Source organism: Apostichopus japonicus, chromosome 17, assembly GCF_037975245.1.
Source record: "Apostichopus japonicus isolate 1M-3 chromosome 17, ASM3797524v1, whole genome shotgun sequence".
In the NCBI taxonomy this organism is placed as follows: Eukaryota; Metazoa; Echinodermata; class Holothuroidea; order Aspidochirotida; family Stichopodidae; genus Apostichopus; species Apostichopus japonicus.
In genome coordinates, this window is record NC_092577.1 from 2,239,690 (window position 1) to 2,250,000 (window position 10,311).

General features: G+C 38.4%; 1 long non-coding RNA gene across 1 annotated transcript in view; it reads right to left on the bottom strand.

Annotated features, from left to right (window-relative positions):
• Positions 1-10,311, bottom strand: part of LOC139954903 (uncharacterized) — an 11,405-nt gene continuing 1,094 nt past the window's right edge. Inside the window, exons 2-4 of the long non-coding RNA XR_011788231.1 lie at positions 5,962-6,056; positions 5,349-5,600; positions 1-243 (exon numbers count right to left, since the gene is read on the bottom strand). This is a non-coding gene — a long non-coding RNA (uncharacterized lncRNA). The remainder of the gene's footprint in view (positions 244-5,348; positions 5,601-5,961; positions 6,057-10,311) is intronic.

Sequence of the window (10,311 nt, forward strand, 5' to 3'; positions counted from 1 at the left end):
CTGAGTGCTGATAACCTTCTGCGTAACAAGGCTGCGAATATATACCAAGAGATCGAATACTTGCACGATTGTGTCGGCTCAGAAAACATATTTTCAAATCAGATTCGTAATCTATTGACAAACATACACATTCAGTCTCGTCTTCGCATCTTTGGTGGCAGTCGTCCATATCATCCACCTCCCTGATGTCTTTATCGTTGTAGCCTCTAATGCAACCAGAAACAGGGATCGTCCAGCCATAGTCTGTGGGTAAGACACACCACATATTTTGGTGTGTGCGTCATTGGAATACGAATAATTTATTTTACTGTCATGCAGTTCTGATGTTAGTTTTGCTGTTATCTACATACACTAAATGTGATCTCCTACTAAATAAGAGGATTTCTAGAATGGTTGCCATACGTCGTTAAACATGAGGGGTTTGGAGATATACTTCTCCTGCATTTTTGTATTGAATATTTTTTGTGCTTTCAGTGCTTCTGCCTCGAGCAGATTTAGTAAAGCAAAGGAAAGAAAGATAGATGAAGTAATTGAAAAAGAAACTGGGGATCGTTAGTCAAAAGAAGAAGATGAAGTAGACGAAGATAAAGAACCGAAGGAATTGATGAGGGAAGTTTTGGATCAAATACCAATGATGATGAAATTGTTGGAATGAGGCACAACAGTCAGACTTAAGTCTTTAATTAGTATGTGATAGAAGAGAGTGTCAATTAGTGATGATGTTACAAATCATGTGGAAATGTTTCTTTGAACCAGATGTCATATTGAAGAGAAATGGTCATCTTGTTAGGAGTTAGATATAAGAGATTATATATGTAACAGTACTACTGGTGTTAGAGATAAGATACAAATTGGCCATGGTATCCCAATTTCGGGAGAAAAACAACACCCAGGCTGATAACGATTTTTATTGGCCTGGGATTGTTAAGGTTGTAGCAGATTTTTGTCAGTCTTGTGTAAAATGCCAAAAGACTCCTAACATTATGGAGCAGTAAAGGCACCCCTGATTTCCCTTCCTATACTATAGATACATTGTTCAAGAGAGTGGGTACGGATATTTTGGTGTCATTGTCAAGATCCAAACTGGGAACAAGTATACACTAGTACTTGTAGATTATGCAGCATGATACCCAGAAGTCATTTTAGTTCGAAATATTGTAAGCAAAAACTATTGCACAGGAGATGAATACATTATTTGCTGGGGAATAATTACTTCAAGAGAACTTGACAGATCAAGGTACTAATTTTTACGTCGAGACTTTTTAAAGAAGATTTGTGAACTCCTTAATATTAATATTATATCCTATCTATCTATGTTACCCTCAGATCAATGGAATAGTAGAATGATTTATTGGCACTCTTAATTCGATGTTAAAGTTGTTTGTTGACCAGGAAGCCACCCAGTGGGACAAACTTGTCCCATTATGATTGTTTGCATATAGGGAGGTACCCCAAGAGAGTACAAAATTTAGTCCATTTGTTCTCCTATATTTCAGAAGTTCACGAGGCCCCTTTGGAAATTTACACGATTCATGATTACAAGATGGGTTATGCCGATGGCAAAACTGTAATCGCATAAATTCTTGCAGTGACGCAAAGATTAATAGAGCTGCCCCATGTTGCTAAGTCGTCCCTACATAGGTCACAAGACAAACAAAGGACATAGTGCGATCGCAATGCTTGCAGTCGAAAGTATGCTTAAGCCGTGGGTTGATTGTGGTGAAGTTAATAATGTATTTCAAGTCTGGAATTAAGAATGAGGAATTCAGCCTGATGTTAGTAAAACCCAAACCTAATTTCTGAATGTGTATCAAACCCAAACCTGGAGAGAACAAAAGCAAGACAAATAGAAGAGGAACATGAAAAACAGGTTTTGGAGGAAATGAGTGAAGCTGGTCTGACTGCAAATTCCAGTAAATTTGTGAGGTTTTTGCTCATCGAAGATAATGCAAAGATAATGTGCACCAGTTTCCAACAAAGGTTGAGGCAATTCAAAATGAATGGGCATGAGAATCTAGTGATGTAGTAAAGCCGATAAGGTGTCCATATAGGGAAAGGAAATATTCAATTATTGCCATAGTCTGGGCGATTGAAAAGATACATGCACATTTGTGCATTTGTATGGTACTACGTTCTGTATAGGTTCACACAGATCACAGACCCTTGCAATGGTTAGAACAGTGAAACATGGCAATGCAGGATTTGGTTGTTGGCCATTGCAATTGCAGCCGTCCACTTTTGATGTTCAACATAAACCTGTTCAAGAGAAGAAAAATGGTGATGCACCTCCATGTATATGGTAGAATATAATATCATTTGTAATTCTTCCTTGTGTTTGATACAAGTTGTGCACGGTTGCATTAAGGCATGCTTTTTATGTAGTAGTATTGGTTGTTACGTACTCATGCTATTACCACTTTTCCATTGTTTCATTTGTGTCAAGGGATTCACCTTATGACATTCTGCAGCTCACAAAGGTTGACGTTACTAAACAAGCAAAACGTGAGAAAGAATCGCTCAAAGTGAACATCGTTGTACTTAGCAAACACGAATGTAAACTATAAGACATAGCCTACCAATGCTAAAAGAATGACGCAAAATCGTATGCAAAATAACGCCAAGATGTCAGAAAAGGACATGATGAATCAGCATTAACAGCAGGAAAACAAGATTAACGATAACATGCCCGAAGTACTTATGAACGAGAAAGAGGCTTAATAGCCACAGAAAGCAGAAAAATTATTAAGACAATCAAACAGGTCTTAATGATTAAGAAGAATGAAGCAAAGCGAAACGATGACATAAATGCAAACCAATAAACAAAAATATGAATTTAAAGAAACTGAACGAAAGAATGTTTGGCATTGAGATCGACCATTTTGAAAAACGTGGACGGATATCAGGCGCGTATCCAGGATTTTCTTACCCGGGGGCGCGAATTACTATCTAAGCGGAGCGCCACCATCGGTTGGCGCGGAGCGTACAAGAAAATTTCTGGTTTTGATACCCCCAGATCACCGGAAATGACACTTCTCGGGCTTGAAAATGACCAACCAAATGTACACTTTTGCCTGAGAACCAAGTATTTCTCAATTTTTTTCCATCCATAACCTTTTTGAAGATTGTCACCAGTCACACATCATGTTCGACCTCATTGCATGTCCTATGGATCATTGCTTTGTAGGCGATTCTACGTCACGGCCCACAATATCCGTCAGCCCCACTTTTCAAGGTTTTAAGCCCATTATTTGTTGAGAATTTGAAAATTCACATTTCTCGTGAATAAAAATCACTTGAAAACATACCCATAATGTTGCAGAAAATTCAATCTATGGACAACCAATAGGGAAAAACCTCCTTCAACCCCTAATAGACAGGTACAAATTGCACGAGTAGAGGAAAGTATGATGAAGAATGTTGGTGAGGAAATTTTCTAAAATTCCGACAGAGTTAATTTATTGGTGTAGAAATATTGCAACCTCTTATTATGGCTATTATAAAACTTGGTTGAAGGAAATGAAAAATAGCAGATATTTCCGATATCAGGTATATCGAAACCGAACACTACACACATAGGCGTAGGTCCCGTAGGAGGCGGGGCTGCAGCCCCCACCCCCCGCCCCGCAGCCAATTTTTTTCCCATTTTATTCGGGCACCTACTGAGAGAAAAATAAATAGCAATGAATAGCTTAAAAATGATCTCCTTGGTAATTAAAATAAAGTTCTAAGATTGGCCGACATTACTACTGTAATAGAGAGTTTGACATAAATGGATCTGTATGGTTTTTCTCCATCTACATAAGACATTTGGTTGTTTACATTAGCATCCGGCGGTATACTGTGCTACTTTCACGGACCGTAAGATACACGTAGCCATGCAATGTAATGACCGATGCTTGCTTATATGATACTGGCATCGATATGTTGAACGCGCGCTTTGCGCGCGAAAAATTTAGGCTTTTTTTTCGGGCAAGTCGTTACAGCCCCAAATCCAATTGGGCTACGCCTTCGACTACACACATAGACAGTTTTTGCGGCTGTTCATCGTGGAACAGGCATTTCAATGCTCACTGATATGATGTTATATCTGCTCTTTGCTTTACAAATTCGAACAGGCGTGTAGCGAGTAATTGCCAAGGGAGGGGCGAAGCCTGTATGCAAACTATCTAAGCGAAGCGCCACCATGAGTTGGCGCGAAGCGTACAAGAAAAATTTTGGCCGAAAATGCCTCCCAGATCGCTGGAAATGACACTTCCCAGGCCTTGTAAGTTGCACCTAAGCATTGTCTATTTTGAAATTACTAGCGATGTCATAAAGAAAATTTGCTCGGGGGGGGGGGCGGTCGCCCCTTCCCGAAATGCGTCATGTTCCCGACAACCCCGTCGAGTTCAAGACCAGCCACAGTTGGTTCCATATAGCACAATTGTACAATTGTTTAAGGCGTCCATACACACGCACGCGTTATGATAGACCATATATAGTATTTATATAGATACATTAGTGAGAGAGGGAAAAAACGTCAAAAATGGAGTTGTCGGTGTAAGGGGTAGGGTGAGGCGCACACCCCCTCCGTAATCATTGATCTGTCACTGGCTACCCTGTGTATATAATAGGGATCAGCGCTTTAACTATGACTGTTCCTCTTTCTCTTCCCGAAGTCTTGGCTATCTTCTACTCCCTCCCTTTCTCCTTTTTCTCTCTTTTTTCTTCTTCTTTTCCCTTCCTTTCTCTCCTCCTTTTCTTTTTTCCCCCTCCTTTTCCCTTTTTTCTTCTCTTTTTTTCTCTCCTCTTTTTCTTACCCGGGGGGCGCGCGCCCCCAACGCCCCCCCGGATACGCACCTGGATATATGTTATTGTAGGCAATATTTTATATTCATTGTATGTTTTAGTTGTATAGAAATTCACAATACGGTGAAAACCATGTAGCTAAAAGAACGTTTCATTGCCTTGATTACACCAGACAATGTTATATGAAAGCAATGCAGACATCATGCTATCATGGCTATTATTTAACCTCACTTCAATATAGGCTTTAATCAATATTGTCTTTGAGTGATTGCCTCATACAGTAGAAGTTTATAAATGCTGTTCTTGTGGCTTCTATGAAATAAATGCCCAAAACAACGAATGGTTGAAAATTTCATAGTCATGTATGAAATGACTTCGCTTATTAATTAATCTTAAACTTCACCTCAACCTTCAAGGTAATATCCTTGGTGGTTGTATAACGATGTGCCACCGGAGTGAACACATTATATCGGTCATGAAAACAAAATATGCAACAAGATATGCAACTTGTGACAGCCATGTTTACTCCACTATACAGCTCTATAAAAGTAAATATTTACCCATATCCAAACGTTCTGCGTACTGAAATGTTGTCTGAGCATTGCAAGGTTGCCTAAAATCTCCACTTGGCTGTACGCTGTTACGATTATGGCGGCTGTTCATACAAGTTTCGCCGTTGAAGTCGACCGACAAACACCGGAAGGACGTCTGACCCTCACAAATTCTCTTACATTGATCAAGAGATGACGCCGTACCTGACCAATCGTTATAACCTCCTAAACATGCTTCGGCTACTTCACTCCATTTTCCTTCTATGGCAATAAAGAGAGGGTACCAATATGGACAAAAATGCCTATGAGACACAGATAGCGGTGAGTGGAGAGGGGGGGGGGGGACGGGAGAGGTTTATCATATGAGTATTGCTTTATCATATTTATATTACAACTGGGCTTCTATAAAGGACATATTTATTCCTTGCAAAGGTAATCGATATGCAAACTTGTAAAATTTACGTACCATGCGATGCTATAGAAGAAGTATATACTTCTAAACGGGATCAATTGTGAAAATCAAAGTTTAAGCAGGTAAACTTGTCTAGGACAAATAATAATGGTAATCATATGGCCGGACATGGAATAACAATACACTATAACATTACTTTGCTTTACTCACTTTGACACAGGCACACAGAGGAGGCCATTAGGAGGATCGCTGTGATTCTTGTAAATCTATCTATCCTAGTGAGTCTCGAAACAAATGTTGGGAGGCTTAATGAGAATTAAAAAACGGAAAGGTTGTGAATAACTCCCCCAAACGTTTAAGAAAAATGGTGCTCACTTGGGAAATCTCCTAGTTTAAAAATCGTCTCTGGGAACCGTCGTTTTGTAAACCTGAGATAATATAGTGCGACTAGGATCTAACATTTTCAACTTTAACCATTTGTTGTTCCTGTCATATTTTCATGGTTGAATGTTAACAGTGTTTACAATGAAACCAATGCCAACCGTAAGTCATGTGAAGAGTTTTGAGATTGTAATAAATAAAGAAAAACATACATATTAAGGCACGTATGGTGCGCTGATGTCATATTGAGAATACGATATTAGCTGTTTGGCGAAGTGTTATGGTTATATCTATCACAGAGACTTAAGATGATGATCGATGTGTGTCTCATTTTATTTGTTCACCGATGTGATACAATCTATGGTTAGAGAAAGGTACAGGGTGTGAACAGCTGGTAGTCACTTACACCAGCATAACCTATGGTAACAACAACGATAACGACATATTTTGAAACTTCTATAAACTTAAGGATATTTTCAAGCCATTAAAAACCCGTTTTCTCGAGTTAGTCTCCAGAAGCACAAACGATGTTTTAATTCAGTGAATGGTTCATAAATCATAACAACTTTGAAAATTAGAGCAGACAAAATGAGCTAGAACGAGATTCGAATCAGTCACCTCGGTCCAGTGACGTGAAAAGGATTTCAACAAAATTGCCCCTACTGACTTTGCACTGAGGGGTAGGAACTTGGATTTGATAAAGGAGCCCCTGAGAGATATCCTTATTTTCCTTCATCAATCGTTTCACCTCGTGTCTAAGAACCACATCTTACGACCCATCTTGAAACTGATTTAAATATTTTCTACAACATCTGGTGCACTACTGACCTTTACTATAAAAAACGAATCCAATACGTTAGCTGTAAGGTAAAAGGTAAAATAAAAGGTAAAATATTGCCTATTTTACTGAAGTGAATAGAATTCCACTTAAGTGGAATACAATTCTACTTAAGTGAAACTGCATAACACTGAAGTTAATTATAATAATTTGTACTCTACTTAAGTGCAATTCTATTTCACTTAAGTACAATGCATTTTACTTAATTCGAATTGCATTTCAAGTATGTAGAATTGGGAGGAAAATGTTAAAACGACTTGCCAAAGAATCCGTTTTAACATTTACCCCCTAATTTTACGTAAGTGAAACGCTTTCTACTTAAGTGAAATGCAATTAAACTTAGGTGGCATTCAGTGCCATTTTAGTGAAATTATATTTCACGACTTCATTGGCCGAGTGCATCCAGCAATAAGGTTACACATAATATGCACTGAAAACTTAAATTGGTTCCCCGACTAACATAACGTTAGTCCATCTGGTGCCTCTCCCGACTAACATAGCCTTAGTCAGTTGCTATACCGACTAATTTATTCCTTAGTCAGTTGGATTTCTTAGTCGGTCATCTTAGTCCGTCAGCTTAGTCGATCAAAAATTTCTTAGTCGGTAAATGTATATTAGTCAGTTACATTATGGTAAAAAAATGCCCCCCCCCCTCATCGATCTAGGTCAGCTCATGATTTAACCAGTTGAAAACTACTGGAAAATGATTGACAGGATTCTACATGTAAGGGATGGGCGGACTCTGGCAGTGGTGGCCCACCAATATAAAATACTGGAAATGCCCATCCTTACATATGAAGTGATACCTATCATTTTCCTGTAGGTTTCAACTGGTCAAATCATGAGCTCACCTAGGTCAATGAGGGGATGGGCATATTGGCGGTCTACTGGCAGGGGTACCCCACCAATAAAAATTACTGGCAATGCCCATCCCTTGTATCTGAAGTCCTAACCAACATTTTCCAGTAGGTTTCAAGTGGTTACCTCATGAGCTGACCTAGGTCAGCCGTGAGGGGTCAATTGTTGATCACTGGCAGGGGTACCCCACCACAATAATTACTGGCGATGGCCATTTGTTGCTCTTGGGGCCATACCTGATACATTGTTCTTACTTTGATGTGGTTACCATGAAAGCTGATCTAGGTTAGCTATTAGGTGACTTTAAAATTGCTCTCCCAGCCACATCCACCACAGTCGGTTTGCCAGTCGTCAGGTTTCATATACAGAAATGCATTGTGATGTACCATGCAATTGGTTACCTTCCCATCTAACCAAACCCTTTGGACTCCCGCTCTACAGATCAGTGAAAATTTGACCAAACTTATGAAGCTTGCACGTAAATGATATACTAGACTGTTTTTTTTTTAAAACAGGTTATGAAAAGTATCTTTAATATCATTAAACAGTTGGGAAAATACTTAAACTCACTCTTCCATCTTTTTTCTCTATGGTACTTGTTCCTTTGCTTTTTGGACTCTTGGATAAACTCTTTTGTTCTGCGAAGGGTACCAATATATCATCTTAAAACATGTCTTTAAGCCATATATAACACAGTTCTCCTCTTCTGTTGTTGCCTCCACACTGGTGTCGTACATCACAGGAAACCTCACCCTTGACTTAGATATTTGGCTTTTCAATTTCTGCTGGAAAAAGAAACAGCAAAGTATTCATCATTTGAAGAAAAAAAAATTAAAGTTGTCACTGGTCACAAAGTTATGTGAGATTTTCTTCCACTATAGTCTCAAAAAAACAATCCCAAAGTTTGAAGCAGACTGTATAAAGCTGAAAATTTGAACGAGAGTGTCATCACCATTGCAACCAGAATCAAATGCCCAGAATACAGAGATAATAAAACATGGGCTAAATCTTTGTTTGTTTTTATGATATTTAAAAATATAAAATTTTAGAAACAGAAATGCATTGAGCCAACTTATTTATAGGCCTAATCGTTTTTAGTTGTTATTTTGCTTGCTCACATAACAAGCCTGTTTAGACCTAGGCTAGAGGAGAATCAGTACTTTGTTACACTAAGTTTGTCTTTCGGTCGTTTTGGTTTAGTCTTACTAGTAGTAATAAAGTACATAAAGGACCGGCGAAGACTAGAGAATACCCAGAGTTTTAGCAACTGCGTTAAACTGTATCATCTGATCTATTATTTACGTCAATGAGTTTCATTCAATCTAGGATCAAAAAGAGAAAACTAATTAATCTTAACCTTTAAACTTTGCTACTAAACAGATATGCTTGAATTACAAATAAATGTCTAAAAAACATCATAATCTACGAATCGATACATATACATATACTGTACATAAACAGAATAATTTGAATTCGCGCAAGTGAACCCTGCACTACATTGGACAGAAAAAAAAACGTGCAATTAGACCAAACTAAACATGCTAAATTTTCCGTTACTTCTACATAAGATATCAATACAAATACAACAACTTACTCTTTTGGCAGTATACTAAAAGCACATGTTATAATAACTTCAGACTATCAAGCTTTCCTGAGAAAAAACGGTTAATACTTCTTACAGTAAACAAGTCGAACGTAAAGGAATGTCGCAATTGTTTCCTGGGCGTGACCGGAAATTAAACACTAAAAAATGATAAATGAAAAGGTTAAATAGAACTGAAGCGTGCATCCTGACTGCTCGCAACATATAATACCGTTGACTAGCCAACATAATTTGTTCAGCCTACTGTGACTGTACGTTTGAAGGTCTAGCCTTGCTTATTCAATATCACAAAGCCTACCCATTTAGATTCACATGGGAAATTACAGGAAATCTTTACCAAATGAGTGTAGACTTCAAATAAACTATTGAGACTTATAGTTCCAGCATTTGTTTGGGAATAAATTAGAAGATTATGTGCCACTGTTCAATCTAGCCCAATACACACATAACACATTGTTAATTGGTGTTTAGAATGCACACTTTAGTGTTGAGAATGCACTGCAGTACCCAATAGAGGCCTATAGGCTACTCACTGTCATTGCACTTGTGTATTGCGAAACGCCAGCGTGACAACGGTAGCGTTACACTAACCATAATACAGTACTAGTGCCAGTGGCCTAACAATTAACTTTAATTTTACCTTCAAGTTAAAGGAATAACAGGTAGGCCGATGATGGCAGTTAATACCTCCATTCTTCTAAAGACCTTCTTGGGTGATTTACGGTTGAAAGTTGCTTAGAGTGATCATATGAAACTATGCCAAGTCCAGCAAGCTGCCGTTGCCTCTCGGTTTCCAAATTGAAGTGAATCGAATTGGGTTAAAATACATTAGTCCGTCGACACCGACTAAGCTACGATTATGGCGTAAATCAAGTGTCCG